Source organism: Geotrypetes seraphini, chromosome 5 (assembly GCF_902459505.1).
Source record: "Geotrypetes seraphini chromosome 5, aGeoSer1.1, whole genome shotgun sequence".
Taxonomy (NCBI): domain Eukaryota; kingdom Metazoa; phylum Chordata; class Amphibia; order Gymnophiona; family Dermophiidae; genus Geotrypetes; species Geotrypetes seraphini.
The window spans coordinates 57,721,168-57,739,346 of NC_047088.1; positions in this window are offsets into that span (position 1 = coordinate 57,721,168).

The window sequence follows — 18,179 nt, forward strand, 5'->3', positions numbered from 1 at the left end:
CAGTAAATTTGCAAAATTGAGCCAAAGGCATTTTACTGGATCTTCAGTTGTATATTCATCTATATTTTGCTATCTATAAAACTGTGTAACACATTTAGTAATAATGCTCCCTTCTGCTTTATTTCCTCATAAGCCTATGATCATGAATACGAGGCACCAGATGAGAAACAAAATCCCAAGTCTCTAACCAGTAATAGATAAATGTGAATTCCTGCATTGTCTGCAGACTCAGAATACTGGTACATAAAAATGAGCAACTGAAGGAAGATTTTGCTACTGAATCATTATACAGATGGCTACATTTGGTAAACAGAGGCATTCAAATGAAAAATTGTTAGTGATAGTGTTTAATGTATTCTATTACGATTTTTGTAACTGATTGCATTAAATACTGCAAAATAGGCTTGTGTGAGATTAGGCAGGAGATGTTTTTCAAAATGAGCAATAATAAAGCTTATTAATCCAGGGCAAAATTATACCGAAACCTGTGAATGAAAGGACATAGGATGAATTTGAGAGGTGATAGGCTCAGGAGTAATCTAAGGAAATACTTTTTACAGAAAGGGTGGTGGATGCGTGGAACAGTCTCCTGTAGGAGGGGTGGAGACTTTGGGCCCCTTTTACTAAGAGGTGCTAGCATTTTTAGCGCCCGCACAAAATTACCACACACTAAACCATGCAGTACGCTTCTAGAATAACACCAGCTCAATGCTGTTGTTAAGGTCTAGCATGTGCGGCAATTTAGTGTGTGCTATTCCACACATTAAAGCCCTAATACACCTTAGTAAAAGGAGCCCTTTGTCTGAATTCAAGAAAGCATGGGATAGGCACGTGGGATATTTTAGAGAGAGAAAGAGATAATGATTACTGTGGATGGGCAGACTGGATGGGCCATGTGGCCTTTATCGGCCATCAGGGCCGCCATCAGGGCAGAACTACCAGTCCTGCATTCAGGGGCCCGGAGCTGACAGGGGGCCCGGGCTCCCCCAGGGTCCTAGGCCACAGTCTATGGAGGGGGCGGTCTGCCCCAGATGCACAGGAGAGAGCTGGATGGGGCACCCTCGGTGTTCAATATATCTCGAGCCACGAGGCTCGTCTTCTGTTCCTACCTGCCCTACCGCTCACATTTAGCCGATTGGAAGTGTTCCCCGATGTCAGCGCTGACGTCGGAGGGAGGGCTTAAGCAAAGCCTGCCCTCCGACGTCAGCACTGACGTCAGAGAATACTTCCGGTCGGCTATTTGTGCGCGGCAGGACAGGCAGGAAACAGGAAACAAGTCTCTCGGCTCAAGCTCTGAGAAAGTTGCAAAGATGGGCTGGGAGGCAAACGCAGAACACAAAAGGGGGGAGGGAGTGCATTTTGGACACAAGGCATGAACTTGGGAGAGAGGAAGGGAGGGAAAGAGATGCTGACATGGGGGAGGGAATGGGTTTTTGGACACAAGGCCAACTTAAGAGCTTTCTTTTTAAAGACGCTTTCAATGTTTAATTGAAAAGCCAATTGCTCTTTATAGTAATAATTCATTCTACTTAATTATGTATTTTATTCCCAATAAACTAATTTTCCCCTACCCTTTGTATATTACCCTTAATTGTTCTTCCTTTTCTATCAGACAATGTAGTTCTTTCCCCTCCATCCTAATGTATCATGTTGTATTTTGTCTATGTTTAAAGATTTTATCTTTTTACTCAATTTTGTTCTTGTTTACCCAATATTAATATTTTATGTACATCGCTTAGTAATTATTGATAGGCGATTGATCAAATATTGAATAAACTTGAAACTTGAACTTGGGAGAGAGGAAGGGAGGGAAAGAGATGCTGAGGTGGGGGAGGGAATGGGTTTTTGGACACAGAAGGCATGGACTTGGGAGAGAGGAAGGGAGGGAAAGAGATGCTGAGGTGGGGGAGGGAATGGGTTTTTGGACACAAGGCATGAACTTGGGAGAGAGGAAGGGAGGGAAAGAGATGCTGAGGTGGTGGATGGAATGGGTTTTTGGACACAGAAGGCATGGACTTGGGAGAGAGGAAGGGAGGGAAAGAGATACTGAGGTGGGGGAGGGAATGGGTTTTTGGACACAGAAGGCATGGACTTGGGAGAGAGAAAGGGAGGGAAAGAGATGCTGAGGTGGGGGAGGGAATGGGTTTTTGGACACAGAAGGCATGGACTTGGGAGAGAGGAAGGGAGGGAAAGAGATGCTGAGGTGGGGGAGGGAATGGGTTTTTGGACACAGAAGGCATGGACTTGGGAGAGAGGAAGGGAGGAAAAGAGATGCTGAGGTGGGAGAGGGAATGTGTTTTTGGACACAGAAGGCATGGACTTGGGAAAGAGGAAGGGAAGGAAAGAGATGGTTGTGTACACAGGGAATAGAAGAAAGGAGAATTTTTGGTCATAGGGAGGGAGTGAGGTACAGATAGTGGCATACCAAGGTGGGGGTGGGGGCGGTCTGTCCCGAGTTTACGCCCCAAGGGGGTGCACAGCTGGCCACCCTCCAGTGTTCTCCCTAGGCTGGCAAACTGCAGCTCTTTAGCCACTTGAGTGCCACCGTCGCCATCGGGAACAGGCCGGCGCCAAGTTCTCCCTGCTTTTCCCTGTGGGGCCGACCAACTCTCGCCACTCGCGTCAATTCTGAAATCGGAGAGTACATTCTGGGCCAGCCAATCGCTGCCTGGCTGGCCTAGAACGTCCTCTCTGACGTTAGAATTGACGTCGGGTAGCGAGAGTTGGTCGGCCCCGCGGGGAAGAGAAGCAGGGCAAACTCGGCGCCTGCCTGTTCCCGATGGCGGCAGTGGCAGCCTATTCCCCAGTGGCGGTGGCAACATTTTCTCAATGGTGGTGGCATAGGGGAGGGCAGGGAGAAAGAAAGAAAGGAGGGGACAGGAAGCCAGAAAGAAAGAAAGGGGGCAGGGTGAAACAAAGAAAAATGGGGCACGGAGAGAGAGCGAGAAAGACAGACATACAGAACGAAAGAGGGTGTGGAGAGAGAAAGAAAGAAGGGGGCAGGGTGAGAGAGAGAAAAAAAACAGACATACAGAAAGAAAGGGGGTATGGAAAGAGAGAAAAAGAAAGAAGGGGCAGGGTGAAACAAAGAAAAAGTTTGGGGAGGGAATGAGGTCTGGAGGAGAGGAAGCATACAGGAGGCTGAAAGAAGGGAAGAAATATTGGATGCACAGTCAGAAGAATAAAGTGCAACCAGAGACTGATGAAATTACCAAAGGTAGGAAAAATGATTTTATTTTCAATTTAGTGATCAAAATGTGTCTGCTTTGAGAATTTATATATGCTGTCTATATTTTGCACTATGGCCTCCTTTTACTAAACCGCAATAGCGTTTTATAGCGCAGGGAGCTTATGAGCATTGAGAGCAGTGTGGGGCATTCAGCGCAGATCCCTGTGCTAAAAATCGCTATCGCGTTTTAGTAAAAAGGGAGGGGAATATTTGTCTATTTTTGTATAGTTGTTACTGAGGTGACATTGCATAAAGTCATCTGCCTTGACCTCTTTGAAAACCCGCGGAATATAAATGATAATTAACATTTTCTCTGCGTACAGCGTGCTTTGTGTTGTAAAAATTTTATTGTTGGCCACAAAGGTAAGGGGGAGGGAGGGAGGGGAGCTGCTGAAAGACATCTAGTAATCCTTGCAGGCTTGACTGTGCAGGGAATTATTTTTGTAAAATCATGTTTTGTTATGTGACTGGCATTATTTAGACTTTAATTTCTATGAATGAATAGAATGAAAATGATATAAATTACTTCCTTGTTTTTATGTGCGTGCGCTGAAGGAAAGTGGAGAGAGAATGGGCTGAGGACACTGAAGGGAAATGGGGAAGAGAGAGTGAGGAGAAGACGCTGATTTATAAATTGACAATTGTACAGAATATTGTTTCTTTTTTATATTCATCCATAGCTGCATGTTAATGATGTGCTCATATGCACTTATTTATCATCATAACATATACATCATCATTAACATGCAGCTGTGGATGTATAAGTACAGGTTGAGGAGGATGGATGGGAAGGAAGGAAGGTGCACATATCAACATATCGTACATTTTTAACATGCATGATGCAGCTATAGGCAAGCTGAGGAGGATGGGATCATACAGATGTGTATGTTCAGATATGCGCTCAGATGTGTAGTTTTTTCTGATATATTTATTAAGCTTACAGTATTTATAAAAACACATTTAATACTTGTTACAAAAAATATTGTGCAATTGTGATCTACTTCTGGCCTACAAAGGTCAAAATAAATCCTTAACTGAGATTTTACATTCAAAAGTGAATTATAGCTACTAGCACTATTATTTATTAGTTATTTATTATGCAGATGTTTGTTAGTTTGTTATTAGTTCAGTATTAGACATATGTTAGTTTAGAATAGATAGGTATAGATTAGTTTAGTTTAGGTTAGGTTAGGGCCCTGCTGAAAGAGTCTACCTTGACGTGGTTGCAGGCTTACAAATCTTTTGATCAAAGAGTGCGGTGACAGAGAAAAGTATGTGTGTATTTGGCCCATGGAAGAAGTGGGGGGGTCGGGGGGGAAGGGGTGCGTGTGGGGCCCAATAGGATTGCTCAGTAAGGGGCCCAGAAATTTCTGATGGCGGCCCTGTCGGCCATCATGTTTCTATGTTTCTGTGTAACAGAAGAAGGAAGACAGGGTGATAGATGGATGGGCAGGTGGGGTCCAGTGAGGGTTTTTTGAAAAGTGGCTTAGCCACAGCATGTTTGAAGGCAGTGGGGACAGTTACAGTGAAACGGATAGGATGAGAATATGGCAGATGGGATGGATAACAGTATGTGAGATGGGGGTCAAATAGAAGGGTAAGAATAGAGTCCGAGGGGCATGTAGTAGGCTTGGCAGAAGACAGAAAATGTGCAGTTTCTTCCTCTGTGATTTCAGAAAAGGAAGAAAAGTCAGCAGTAGTTGACAGAGGGACGAGAGGGTAGGACCAGACAAGAGGAGCTTCCTGAGTTATTTGGATGAAGGACGAAGTGGTGGTGTGAGTTTGAAGTTCAGGAGAGTAGATGGTGGGTAGGGGAGAAGGTTGTGACTTTGTAGTGAATTTAAGGGTGATCTTGAGGAGCTTGTCATGAAAGTAATCAGCCATAGTCTGGAGAGAAAGAGGAGAGATCTGAGGTGGGGGCGCTTTGAGGAGGGACTTCAGTGTGGCAAAGAGACAACGGGGATTGGAAGAAAGGGAGTTAGTTGGATGTAGTAGTCTTGCTTGACCCCTGTAAGTGCAGAATTAAAGGAGGTCAGCATAAATTTAGTCAGCATGTGTGCGAGATTTGAGCCAAAGGCACTCGGCACAGCGGGTACATGAACATCAGTAATGGACTCTGGGAGTGAGCCAAGGTTGAGGTTTGGCACTCTTAGGCAACACTGAGGGCTCCTTTTACTAAGCTGTGGTAGTGTTTTTAGCGCGCGCTAACTCCCACACTACATGGAAAAACTAACACCAGCTCAATGGAGGCGTTAGCGTCTAGCTCACGTGGCAATGTAGCGTACGCTAAAACCACTAGCGCAGCTTAGTAAAAGGAGCCCCCGAGTGTGATTCTATAATGGCCGCCAAAGATTTAGAGAATCAGTGCCTAATATTACATGGACTTTATAGAAACAGGGCCTTATTGTCTGTTTTGCATATCAAATCAGCTTTGCACATGAAAAAGATAAACATTTATAAAATTAGCCCTCACATGCTTATTCATGGTGTACATCAATCATTATTGAGAGGAATTATCTGGTATGCTATCTTTCTGTTCTTGCACCTGGCTAAAATTGTTTACTGTTCATAATTGACATCATTCTGGGAACTAATTAAATCCATTCTTAATGACTATATGCCAATTTCCTATACTCCAAACGGCTTCTCCCTCTGAAACTTAGTATTTCTTTGACAGCTTAAGTCACAGAAAGATATGTACTGTAATGTATAGTGCATTTTCATAAATTGGGTATCATTTTCTGTGTTTTTTTCTAAATTAAGCAATAGTTATCTGTGCTCTTTAATAAATAGTCTAACTCTAATCATATATTGTTAAATAGGATTTAAGGGCAAGTTGGACGCACATCTTCTTGCAAGACACATTGAGGGATATGAGTGACCAAGGTCCTCATTGGGGAACAACTAGCTGAGCCTCAGCGGGTGCGGACCATCGGACTAGATGGACCTACGGTCTGATCCGGTGCGGGCAATTCTTATGTTCTTACTTATATTCCCCCCCCCTTTTTTTAGAAAACCACAAAAGCGTTTTTTAGAACAGGCCAGCATGTTGAATATTTTGCGCTGCTCCCAACTCTCATAGAGTTCTTACACTAGCAGAACACATGAACTTGTACAAAAATGCTTTTTTACATTGTGGCAATTAAGAACTATAAAAAAATATTGTTCAGACTATTGGTGCAGGCATTAGTTTTATCTATTTTAGACTATTGTAACATCATCTATTTAGGAGCACCCAAAAAAATTCTAAGGATAATTCAGAATACAGCTGTTCAATTGATTTTTGGTTTAAAAAAGAATGACTATATTAGTCCGTATTATCGTTTACTTCATTGGCTGCCTTTGAAAGCAAGAGTATTATTCAAATTTTCCTGTATCTGCTTTAAGCTGATATCGAGATTGTCTCCAGCTTACCTTTTTCCTCATTTTGTGCTGCATAGACCATCAAGAGAAACTAGAAACTTCTACTTATTTGCTTATCCAAAAATTAATGGGTGTAGATATAAGACCTTCTTAGATAGGACCCTAGCATTTCAAACAACAATCTTAGTTAGGTAAATGTATTCAGCAACTATGTTATCCTATTGCAGTTTTTGGAAATTAAGACCACTTTGTTTGATAAATTTATACTTAGTGAGGTTTATTATTGAAATTCTAATTTACAAATATTTTTTACAGTATTATTGTATTTCACTGATTGTCCAGCTCTTTTTAGTGTAAACCGCCTAGAAATTTTGGTTAATGCGGTATCAATAATAATAAAATGCTAGAGGCGCATGCGCTCTTGAAAATTCTTGAGCGCTGGCGCCCTGAGGTGTGCTTCTGTGGCAACATTCTAAACCTCAGGGCGCATGCGGGGGCTGGAGGCGTGCGCGCGGTGGCTGAAGGCGCGCGACTGGAGCTTTCTCAGCGGTCGTCTTTGGCGCATTTGGCGGTTTGCAGTCTGCCGCTGATTCGGAGGGGGAGGGGGGGCACAGGCACACCTGCCAGGATCTTCTCACCCTCCTCACCTACCCTCCGCGGCTTCTCTCTCGAACCACACCAGGCGGGGATCGAGAGAGGAGCTGCGGTGCGGGCGGCCAGCCCGCAGACAGGAGGCTGCCGAAGCCGGAAACAAAGCTTCCTGGGGGGGGGGGACAGACGGATGGTGAGGAAGGAGTGGGAGCAGGCTGCAGAGGCTGTCGGTGCCTGCAGGCAGTGGCAGCTTTAGGCAGATGTCGGTGGAGGTAAGGGTTGCTTCTGGACATGGGAAGAGGTGCTGATGGACGGGGGGAAAGGAAGGGAGGCTTACTGCTGGACAGGGGGAACAGAAAATAGGTACTGCTGGACAGGGGGAACAGAAAAGAGGTACTGCTGGACAGGGGAAGAGGTGCTGATGGACGGGGGAGGGACGGGGGGGGCAAAAAAAGGAAGGGAGGCCTACTGCTGGACAGGGGGAACAGAAAAGAGGTACTGCTGGACAGGGGAAGAGGTGCTGATGGACGGGGGGGAGGCAAAAAAAGGAAGGGAGGCCTACTACTGGACAGGGGGAGCAAGAAAGAGGTGCTGCTGGACAGGGGGGGGAGTTAAAACAAAGGGAGAAGGGCTGCTGTTGGATAAGGGGACCAGTGAAGGGGTGGTGATGGACACAGGGGAAGAAAAAGGAAGGGAGAATGGACAGGGGGAGCAGGCAAGGGGTGGTGGTGGACCGCCGAGGAAAAAGAAAGACAGAAAGAAAGAAATACAGAAACAGGCTAAGGAGAGAGAGAGAGAAAGAAAGAAATACACACACACATACATATTCTAGCACCTGTTAATGTAACGGGCTTAAAGACTAGTGAAAGAATAAAGTTATTATTATTATTACCATTTCACCTTCAGAACCTGAACAGATGGACAATTTGTTGCAGATTGTTTGATGGTGGTCTGAAGTCATGTTGTCCAGCAAAAAAACCTTCTTTGTCTGCTAAGAACATTGCCGATCATCTTCAGTTTTGCAACAAATACAGAAGCTGGAAGTCTGCAGATTGGGAGAAAGTGATGTTTAGTGATGAAGTCACCTTCACTCAGTTTAAGAATTACACTGGGAGGGTTGGAGACCTGAAAAATAAATATCCAATACAAAATATGTGGTGCCTACAGTAAATCAGTGTGAAAAAGTAATGGTTTGGGGCGCAATTTTGGCACATGGACGAGCTGGAATCTGGATGATACCTAGAATCACAACCATGACGGGACGAGTTTACCTGCAGGTTCTGAAAGACAAGCTACCAGTATTCACGTCCATACATGGTACCAATCATTTTCATCATGATGGAGCACCATGTCATTCAACTAAAGCAGTTAAAGCATGGATAGGGTCATCTGGATATCATTTACTAGCTCCATGGCCTGGAAACTCTCCTGATCTCAATCCAATCGAGGATGAATGGATGATAATAAAGAGAGCCTGTGGCTGCCATGCTTCCAACATCACTAGAAGATCTGGAGAACAAAATAAAACAGGTGTGGACTACTCAGATCACACCAGAATACTGTCAGCAGCTATGCCATTCGATGCCTGCCAGAATCCTAGCTGTACTCAACGACAAAGGACAGCACTCAAAATACTGAAAAAAGGCTTTAATAGCCACAAACTTTGCTTATTTGTATTAATTTAGGACTAGTGAACAACTACAGTATGTTTGTGCATGTACTTCATTAAAAAAAAAAAAAATGTTTCTTGGATTGTTTGTACCTCTGAGCGTTTCTTGCACTGAAATTTGCACAGAATATTTTTTTTTTCTTGTGCTTTCCTTGTTTTCAGTAATGAGCTGATTGGAGCACTTTTTAGTCAGAAAAAAGTGTAGCTTTTTAGCAAGAAACATAAAGCTGTGTTTTTTATGTACTGTGCTTCAGTTAATGGATGTTTCCTCTAATTAGCAAATAGCATTGCTGTTTATTCTCAAAAATAGAAGGTTCTGCATGAAATATATCTGTTTTGATGTGCCCTGTTTATGTGGTGCCTTATTAAATGTATTTTGATCTTAATAAAGCAAACATAAAAACCCAGAGTTATTTAGCAGATCACATTAAGGATGTCCACACTGCACCTAAGTTCCATCCATAGAACTCAGGTCTATCTGAACCCCAACCTATGCTGAAAAGTAGATTTCTTTTACAATGCTTTAGGACCTAGTTTTACAATTGCTATGCAACTTTCTAGCTCACTATGTAACACACTGTTTAAACCTACAGCCTTCTACCCTAATGTTGCTGGTTCGAATCCCAGTCGCTATGATAGAAGAGAAATAAATAAAAGCATTAAACAGATCCAACTCCCAGTATAACAATTATAATGAAAAACACCATAAAATTGCCATTCTAATAACATCATAATAATAAAATATTATAACATTAAGGACATTGTTTGGATGTCTCTCGCCTAAAACCCGATTCTCTAAATGACGCCTCAAAAATTGGATGTCTAAACAGTGCTGAGCGAGATTCTACAAAGGACCCCTATCTTGGATGTCCAAATTGCGCTTAATTTTAAGGACCTCTTTTATCAAACAAATTTAGCATGTGTCAGTGTGGCAAATGCACCGAAGCACATAGGGATTTAAATGGCTTTGGTACATTTGTCATGCAGGACGCTCTATCGCGGCTTCATAAAAGAAGCCCTAAGTTACATAAGCACATTGGCAAAGCACATAAATTTGCATGTGCAACTTTGGTCATAGTATATAGAATTTTGGGAATAACTTACATAATATTGTAAGTTACACTTAGGTGCTTGCACTTACACCAGCTCTATGACTGGCTAAAGTGCAATCACCTAATACCCAGTAGACACTTCCCATTATTTTCTTCTAATTGGAGGTATATAGTTTTAGAATTTCCACCTGTCTCTTAGTTCATGTTAGTAAGTGGGCCCCAAAATTTCCTTATTGTGTGTATTATAGCATGCAATGGTTCCTCTCTAGAGTGGAGGCTGAACCAGCAAGATCAATTAATGTTGTTTACTATTGGACGTCGGCAGCTTGCAGGACACCGAGCTCTTAGCTCGCACCATTGCGCAGCCCAGACCAACCTGCCCGCCGCCGCCGGCCCATGGAGCATGTGGGGGTCAGAGCAGCTCCAGCGGATGGCTGGAAAAAGGCCCACAGGTCCCCGTCGATCACACTCTTCCACACCCCTTCGGCCGACTCCACATCGCCCTTTTGTCCGACGCGGCAGGGGATTAATGGCGAGCAGGATCTGGCTGCCACGTGGACCGGAGAGCAGAAGAATGATGCCAGGAGGAAGTAAAACAACAACGGAATTCGAAGTGCCAGGCCGTGAGGTAGAAAACGCACATGGATCAAATACCAGTGGGCCTACCTGGCATCGGTGAACCCAAAACGTGGAAAACCCCTACCGGTGGGCCTACCTGGCATAAGGGAGCGAGTCAACGTCACGATGTTCCCATGGCGAGGGCCGAACTATAGCTTTCGCTGCAGTTTGGGTCGCCTCCCTCTGCTCACCCCATCCCCTAATCCTATGTCCCTGACCCTGATTGGCCCCTCATTCCTAGCCCTATTTCTCTCTACCCCGATTTCCCCTCCCTCCCTCCCTTCTCTAACTCTCTTTCCCTTCCCCACCCGGGCAACGGCCTCGGCCATTTTGTCACCGCTGCCCCCTAGATGGTGGGCGCTTGTCCTTTAATGCTGTTTACTATTGGACACAGAATAAGAAAAACAACTAAACTGCAATAAATAGTTGTTAAAATAGAAAACTAACTAAGGGCTCCTTATGTGTGTTAGGGGTGACATTACCTGTTAAGAAGTAAATGAAAGTTTTAGGGCTTGTTTTGGACCCAGGTTTAACCATGAAATTACAGATTGTTAAGACTGTAAAGGCATGTTTTGGTCAATTTCATATGCTTCATCGCCTTAAACCATTGATCTCGACCTATGATTTTAGAACTGTTGTACAAAGCATGGTTTTTTCAAGGTTAGACTATTGGAACGCAATCTATCTTGGAATTTCCAAGACAAGCGGAAGAGTGTTACAATTGATACAAAATGCTGCGGCCAGGTTAATTTTGGTTGTAGATATGATGACACATATGACATCAATTTTGAAGAAATTACGCTTTGTTACAGTTTTATTTTAAGTACAACACAAGGTTATTTCTGCTATCCATCAAACTGTTTACCATCAAACACTGTGGTATTTTTAATGAGTCATTGCAAACTATAAACCAGGCAGATCTTTATTAGCTGAAAACAAAAATTTATTAACCTCAAGGAAGCAAGGTTACTATACAAACACCAAAGCAATGAAATTCTGCATAGCTGGTGTTAAGATGTGGAATGCTTTGGTGTCTCAGTTGCAAAAATGTATAGATCAGTTTTAATTCAAGAAACAGTTAAAAACCACAAAATGAAAATACATCTAAAATCCTGACTAAATTAGCACTTGGATGATCAAAAAGACAAATCATCCAAGTGCCGATAATCGAAACGGATTTTAGATGTATATAAAAACAGCTTAGGCCTTTTCAGTGCTGCTGTATGCCCAGAGCTGAAAGGTTCATTTTAGGAGGAGTGGTGAGGGCGGGATTTGGGTGGGTTGTGGGCTGAGCTAGACTTAGTTGTACTGCAAGTATAACCAAAAGTTTAACGAGCCAGCCTAGATGGAACTTGTACGTTATGACTTAGGCGACGTAAAAACAGGTCTAAGTGCCCAGAAGGTATCCAAAGTGACCAGATAACCACTGCAGATACAAAGTACAGACCACCACACACTGCCCCAGTGATCACTAACCCCCCCCCCCACACACACACCACCATAAAAATTGGAATAAAAACATACATACCTGCCTCCAAAACATCTGCACCTGGCATAGGAAAGCCTAGTAAAGCAGCACAGAGGTGGCTTAAGTAGTCTGGGGCTATTAGGGTTGTATATAGTTCAAGTTTAATAAATTTTGATTGTACGCAATATCCAGTATTTCAATGCGTATTATATAATTCTAATATACAATAAAAGCCAGGGATGACAAATACAAATAAGACATAATTATACAGACTAATCATTTTGTTCTATTGATACAAACTGGAACAAATAGGTGGTTCTAGTAGGTTTTGGGGGTGTTATGGGGGATCATCATGACCTATAAGGGAGTTCTGGTGAGATGTTTATGTGGCACCCTTTTTGTGAAGTTCACAGCAGTGCCCTGTAAGGTGCCTCACTACTCTGTTGCCATGTCTGGGTGTTCAGTCCATCACTTTCCCAGCCCCTCCCATGTCCAAAAGGTCTTGTTCTAGGTGTTTTAGAAGAACACCAGATTCTTCTGGTGTGATATAACATTGGCTTAGCTGATGTCACCGGCTGGTAATATTTATTGAATGATGGGGGGAGGGGGGACAGAGAGTAAGGGGAATATATGAGGTGTTATCAAGGGTCTGTAGAATAAGGATTGACAATTTTATAAGAGGAAGTAAGAAAGGGTTAATAGACAGAGCTTGTAAGAAAGAAAAATGATTAGGGAGGTTTCTAAGGTGATGGGGTGGAGCAGTCACGTGATTGGTTGGATGTTGTGGCAGGCTGGAGTGAACTCTGTGAGGAAAGGATAACAGTAGAGTAGTCTGTTCAGGAAAAGATTATCCCTCCCTTCCTCCCATTTGTGCTGGTGTTATGTTTTGTGTTAGTGTTGTGGGGTGGGGTGGGGGGTGTATATTAGAGAGCTGCACGGGAACGGGGACGACGGGAATCCCGCGGGACCCGCGGGCATCCCGCAGGTTCCCCCTTCGGGTCACGGGGATCCTGTGGGGACGCCCCCTAGGGTCGCGGGAATCCCATGGAGACACCCCCTAGGGTCGCGGGGATCCCGTGGGGACGCCTCTGAGGGTCGCAGGGCTGGATGTACTAAGTCGCGCGGCTTTTCTCCCTACCTGCTCTGCTTGCAGCACAGAGCTGAACGGAAGTCTTCCCGACGTCAGCGCTGGAAGCTCAAAGAATTTCTACCACAGTTTACTAAAATCCAGCGTAAGTTGGTCGTCTACTGGGGGCTCCTTTTTCAAAGGCATGCTAGTAGTTTTAGCACGCGCTAAAATGCCGAGTGCGCTAGCCGCTACCGCCTCCTCTTGAACAGGCAGTAGTTTTTTGGGTAGCGCGCGCTATAGCTCACGCTAATCCGGTGCGTACGCTAAAAATGCTAGTAAAAGGAGCCTTAAAACTTTGTGCATATTATCTGTCATAGCACCTATTTTATTCCTGCGGCTCCTGCTGCAGATAACGTGCCCGAATCTTTAGTAAAAGATCAGTGTGCTTTTGAATCAGCAAAAGTCCTTCATAGGATTGCTGTCATATGACAAAATTTGAAAGCATAAAATGTATGATTCTTAATGCTGGTTTGGAGGTTTTATGATATAATTTCTTGCCGGTTAATGTGTCATAAAATAACCACATATTTTACTTCAATTGAAAAAATGAACCTAGCATTTAATCTTACTGAAAATATTTCCAATTTAAAAATTTAGTGTTATTCTATGTAGTTGATGTATAAAATGCAAATATCACAGTTGCTAATATAAAACTGCAAAATAAAATTTATGACAATATAAAAGCATTGTAATTTATGCCAATAGTAATTTTATTGTTCTGAGTTACAGTAGTGATTCCATAAGCAATTCTGAAAATATCATACTTATTTATTGATCTCATTTTTCTTTCATGTGTTGTCCAAAGATATATTGTCCTCTGTACTTTAAAACACATTTTGATAAAAAAAAGTATGCATCTTTAGAAGAACACTAGATTAATTTGGTGTGATATAACTTTAGCTAAGCTGATGTCACCTGCTGGTAATATTTATTGGATGGTGGGGGGGGGGGCGGGATAAAATGGGGTGAGGACAAGAGGGTGAGGGTAATATATGAGGTGATGTCAAGGCTTTGTAGAATAAGGATTGACAAGTTTATAAGAGGAGGTATTTTAGGAGGAGTGGTGAGGGTGGGGTTTGGGTGGGATGTGGGCTTGTAAGAAAGAAAAAGGATTGGGGAGGTTTCTGAGGTGATGGGGTGGAACAATCATGGGATTGGTTGGATATTGTGGCAGGTTGGAAAGAATTATGTGAGGAAAGGGGAAGAGTAGTGTAGTCTCTTCAAGAAAAAAATTATCCCTCCCTCCCATGTGTGCTGGTGGCATGTTTTCTGTCAAGGTGTGTGTGTGTGTGTGGGGGGGGGGGGGTTTACAGGTTTTATGTGGACTTGGGCGGGTTTGGTTGAGCTTTTGGGGTTGGGGTAGGCAGTTACAACTTTAGGCAAGATAGAAAATGGGATTTGGCCCAGTTGGATTTGGGAGATGAACAGGTAATAAGTAAATAAATGTAACACTCGTAGGCAACACCATTGTGAGGGGAAGCATGGCCTGGTGTCACTGTGGGTCATGTTTGGGGGAATGTTATAAGTTTAAAGACTTAACGGAAGCTAGTTTTGACACCAAATAGCTCCCTGGGGGTGTGTGAAATATGCATTGGGGGTTTGTGGGTTTTGCACACGGATTATACACTTCTCCCTCCGTATTCGCTGTGATAGGGGATTAACAGAACCGCAAATACAGAAAAACCGTGAATAACTTTTTCATATGTTATTCACTGTTTTCTATTAAAAACCATCGTGAATAGGGTGAAACCGCAAATAACATGGTGGGAGACCTGGCCTGTTCCTGAAGGAGAGGCAAAACACGTTGAAGAAAGTGCTGGGAATTGGTGATTTTTCCCTGTAAATGCTTGGAATCAGCGATTTCTCTATGCAAGCTGATGTAATTTGGGGGGGAGGAGCCAGCATGCTAAAAACTGTGAATAATCAAATCCGTGAATGCTGAAACCGCGAATACGGAGGGAGAAGTGTATTGTAAGTGGTGATAATATTAAGATAGATAATAAAGCTGCAGCCACATATTTGTTCCAATGAAATTGTTTGATTGATGGTGTTTAGCTTTCAGTTGCAGGTAAAGGAGTGTGAATGCTAATGTTATGCTTTAGTTAACTGCATTTTTAAAAATACAGAATCCCTAACAGCATTGACAGGAGACTGCTGAGACGGCGCCAACAACCGCCGCCTCGCCGCGGCAGGAGATGGGCCGCACCACTAAATTGACGCGTTGGGGCAAGTAGTTGGCTGCCGCTGTAGCCCAAGACTACCCCCAATTTGCTCACACGCGCCCGCGTCGGCTCGAGCCGTGCGTGCCTCGACCGAGAGAGTGCATGCTGTGACGGAGGCAATTTTTGGGATGGGAGCTCCCGGCCACAGCGGTTCTCGGCACAGACGGGCCAGCCCCCCCCCAGCGCCGAGAAGCCGGCCGCCAGAGGTCGGAAACCCCAATCCCCCCTCCCACACAGCCGGATTGCTCAAGGAGGGGAAGGACGCCAGCCACGCTGAGCGGGTGAGACGGCGGCAGCCATACTCCCCTTCCCCCCCCCGGCGACAAGGTGCTGGGCCTCCCGAGATGCACAACCCCCCCTCCCGTGGCGTGTGCGGCGGCCCTTTTGAGACGCTCTTACCTACCAGGAACCGAGGGAGAGTCTCGGCGGGCTCCGGCATGCCGCGGTTCAATAAGGAGTCGGGGTGGGTGCGACGTGACTCCGTAGGAGCCAGTGCATGCTGGGAGCAGAGTGAGCCGGCGAAGCACATGGGGAGACAACCTGCAAAGTAGGAGGCATGCTGCCATGGTCAACAGCGATCCCCCCTCCGCTCCCCATGGGTCGGGGACTGCCCCTGGCCGCGTGTGCAGCGGCCCCCACGTTCCAGCCCCAGTCGCTCACATGACACTGGAGCCAGAGGCGCCCCAAAGACGCCCTGCCAGGCTCCAGCTCCGCGGGAGAGCTCCTGTAAGTTGAGAGGCAGACAAATTGTTGCTGTAGTGGGTGAGCGGAAGGGGAAGCCGCGTCCGCCTCGTGTGAAGCCGGATCGAAAGGGGCGATCTCCCTTCCGCTCACCCCTAATCTATCCTACCCCCCTGCCCCCCCCTCTATACCTAGCCCATTGGCCCCAAGGCTTCGGCCGATTTGTCATCGCTCCTCCCTATGTGGTTCGGAGCTTGTTCTAAATACAGAATCCCTAACAGCATTGACAGGAGACTGCTTTCTCTGTCACTACTGCTAGGGCTCTGCACATGTGTCAATCGCTCACTAAGCGATTGAATCGGTGCATTTGCATGCAAATGATTTGCACCTACGTGCAAATCATTTGCATGTAAACTTGATAGTGCATCGATCGCTGTTGGAGAATTGGCCGGAGAATCGGTCAACAGCGATCGTGTTATCATCTTGCGCAACTCTTTCATTAGTTTTTATAAATATTTTCAAGGGGGTGAAGGGGTTGTTACTGTATAAATAGCTGATGGTCAATGCTTTGTATCAGATTTAATTGCAGTAGATTCATATACTGAGTAAATTTTATCTTGGTGATATTTAAAGTTTTTCACGCATTTGTTCCTCTTAAGTAATTATTCCCCTCTCTTACAAAGCCCAATAGCATGGGCCAATGTGGTGAATGCTTCAATGCCCATAGGATTGAATGGGCTTCGGAGCATTTGCCACAGATTTGTAAAAGAGGTCCTAAATACATGTTTGAAAGAACAAGAGGGACCCATTTATTTTAATTGCTAGGCCTCTAAAAATCAGCATAAATAAAATTAATTCTGCAAAGCTATTTTATTGTAGGTTGCTTTAAGTCACCGGTAGTTTGAAAGAGAAATTCTACAAACACTTATTTGCTTTGTTTTGTGAGTTGATTTGATTTCTTTATATTATTTTATTGTCAGTAGAGCTAGATCCATAAATTTTGTTATGATATAAAAGAAAGATAGTTTGAGAGCTGACTTTCTTATCATATCCTAACACATTAAAATAGTCTTTCTTTTATATCATAACAAAATTTATGGATCTAGCTCTACTGACAATAATATAAAGAAATCAAATCAACTCACAAAACAAAGCAAAGAAGAATTTGTAGAATCCATATAACAGCAGAAACAATACGTATCCTTTCTAACGTTATCGTAACCTGCTCCGCTGGGCTCAACTAGAACTTATGAAAATAGTGATAAGATTTATGCCTTGCAACTGTACTGTGAAATTACCACTAGGAGTCAGAGTTGTCACTCTGAACTCAGGATTCAAATGGAACAGGAGTATAGGGTGATCTCCCTTGTCATATATGCTAGACTATCAGGGATAACTTTGATAAGAGATGGGGAGGATGATCAAGGGTGATGGGAGAGGTCTAGGGCCTATGCTATAGGGGTTGCCATATTTTGTGAGTTTTTAATTTGGTGAGATCAGATTAAAGAGTGTCTTATTTGGGGGGGGGAGAGGGATTGTGAGGCGGAGAGGAATTGGGAGTGTGAGGACTTGGACTGAGTGCTCATAATCCATGCAGGGAGGGTAGGACTGGGTGAGTGGGGGAATTCCCTTGCCATGGGGCCTTTTATAAATCTCTGTTATGTTGAAGCTGCCATGCTACTAACACTATTAGCAGTCCTTGTAGCAAGCATGAGGCAATGTCACATGCACTAGTTATCATGGAAGGCCACACCCTATGTCTGGTTATAACTCTCTTGGATTTCACTCCTACCAGGGTTAATAGCTAGCGTAGATATTTGTAGCATATGTACTAACAGCTTTGTGTTTTTTTAAAAAAAAAGAGTCTCCAATGGGAGGTAAAGCTCCAAAATGTCAAAAATAATTGATTCATGAAGCAAATGGTCCTGGAGCACAACAAAGCCACACACATTGAATTCTAACTTTGGGCTCCTTTTATTAAGGTGCATTAACCGATTTAGCATGCGCTAAAGATTAAGTGGCTATTCCTATAGGCATCTTAGCATTTAGCATGCGCTAATCTTTACTGCGTGTTAAATCAGCACACCTTAATAAAAAGACCCCTTTGTTTTTTCCTCTCTGTTTAGCTAACTGTACTCACTGAGCAGCTGGAATACA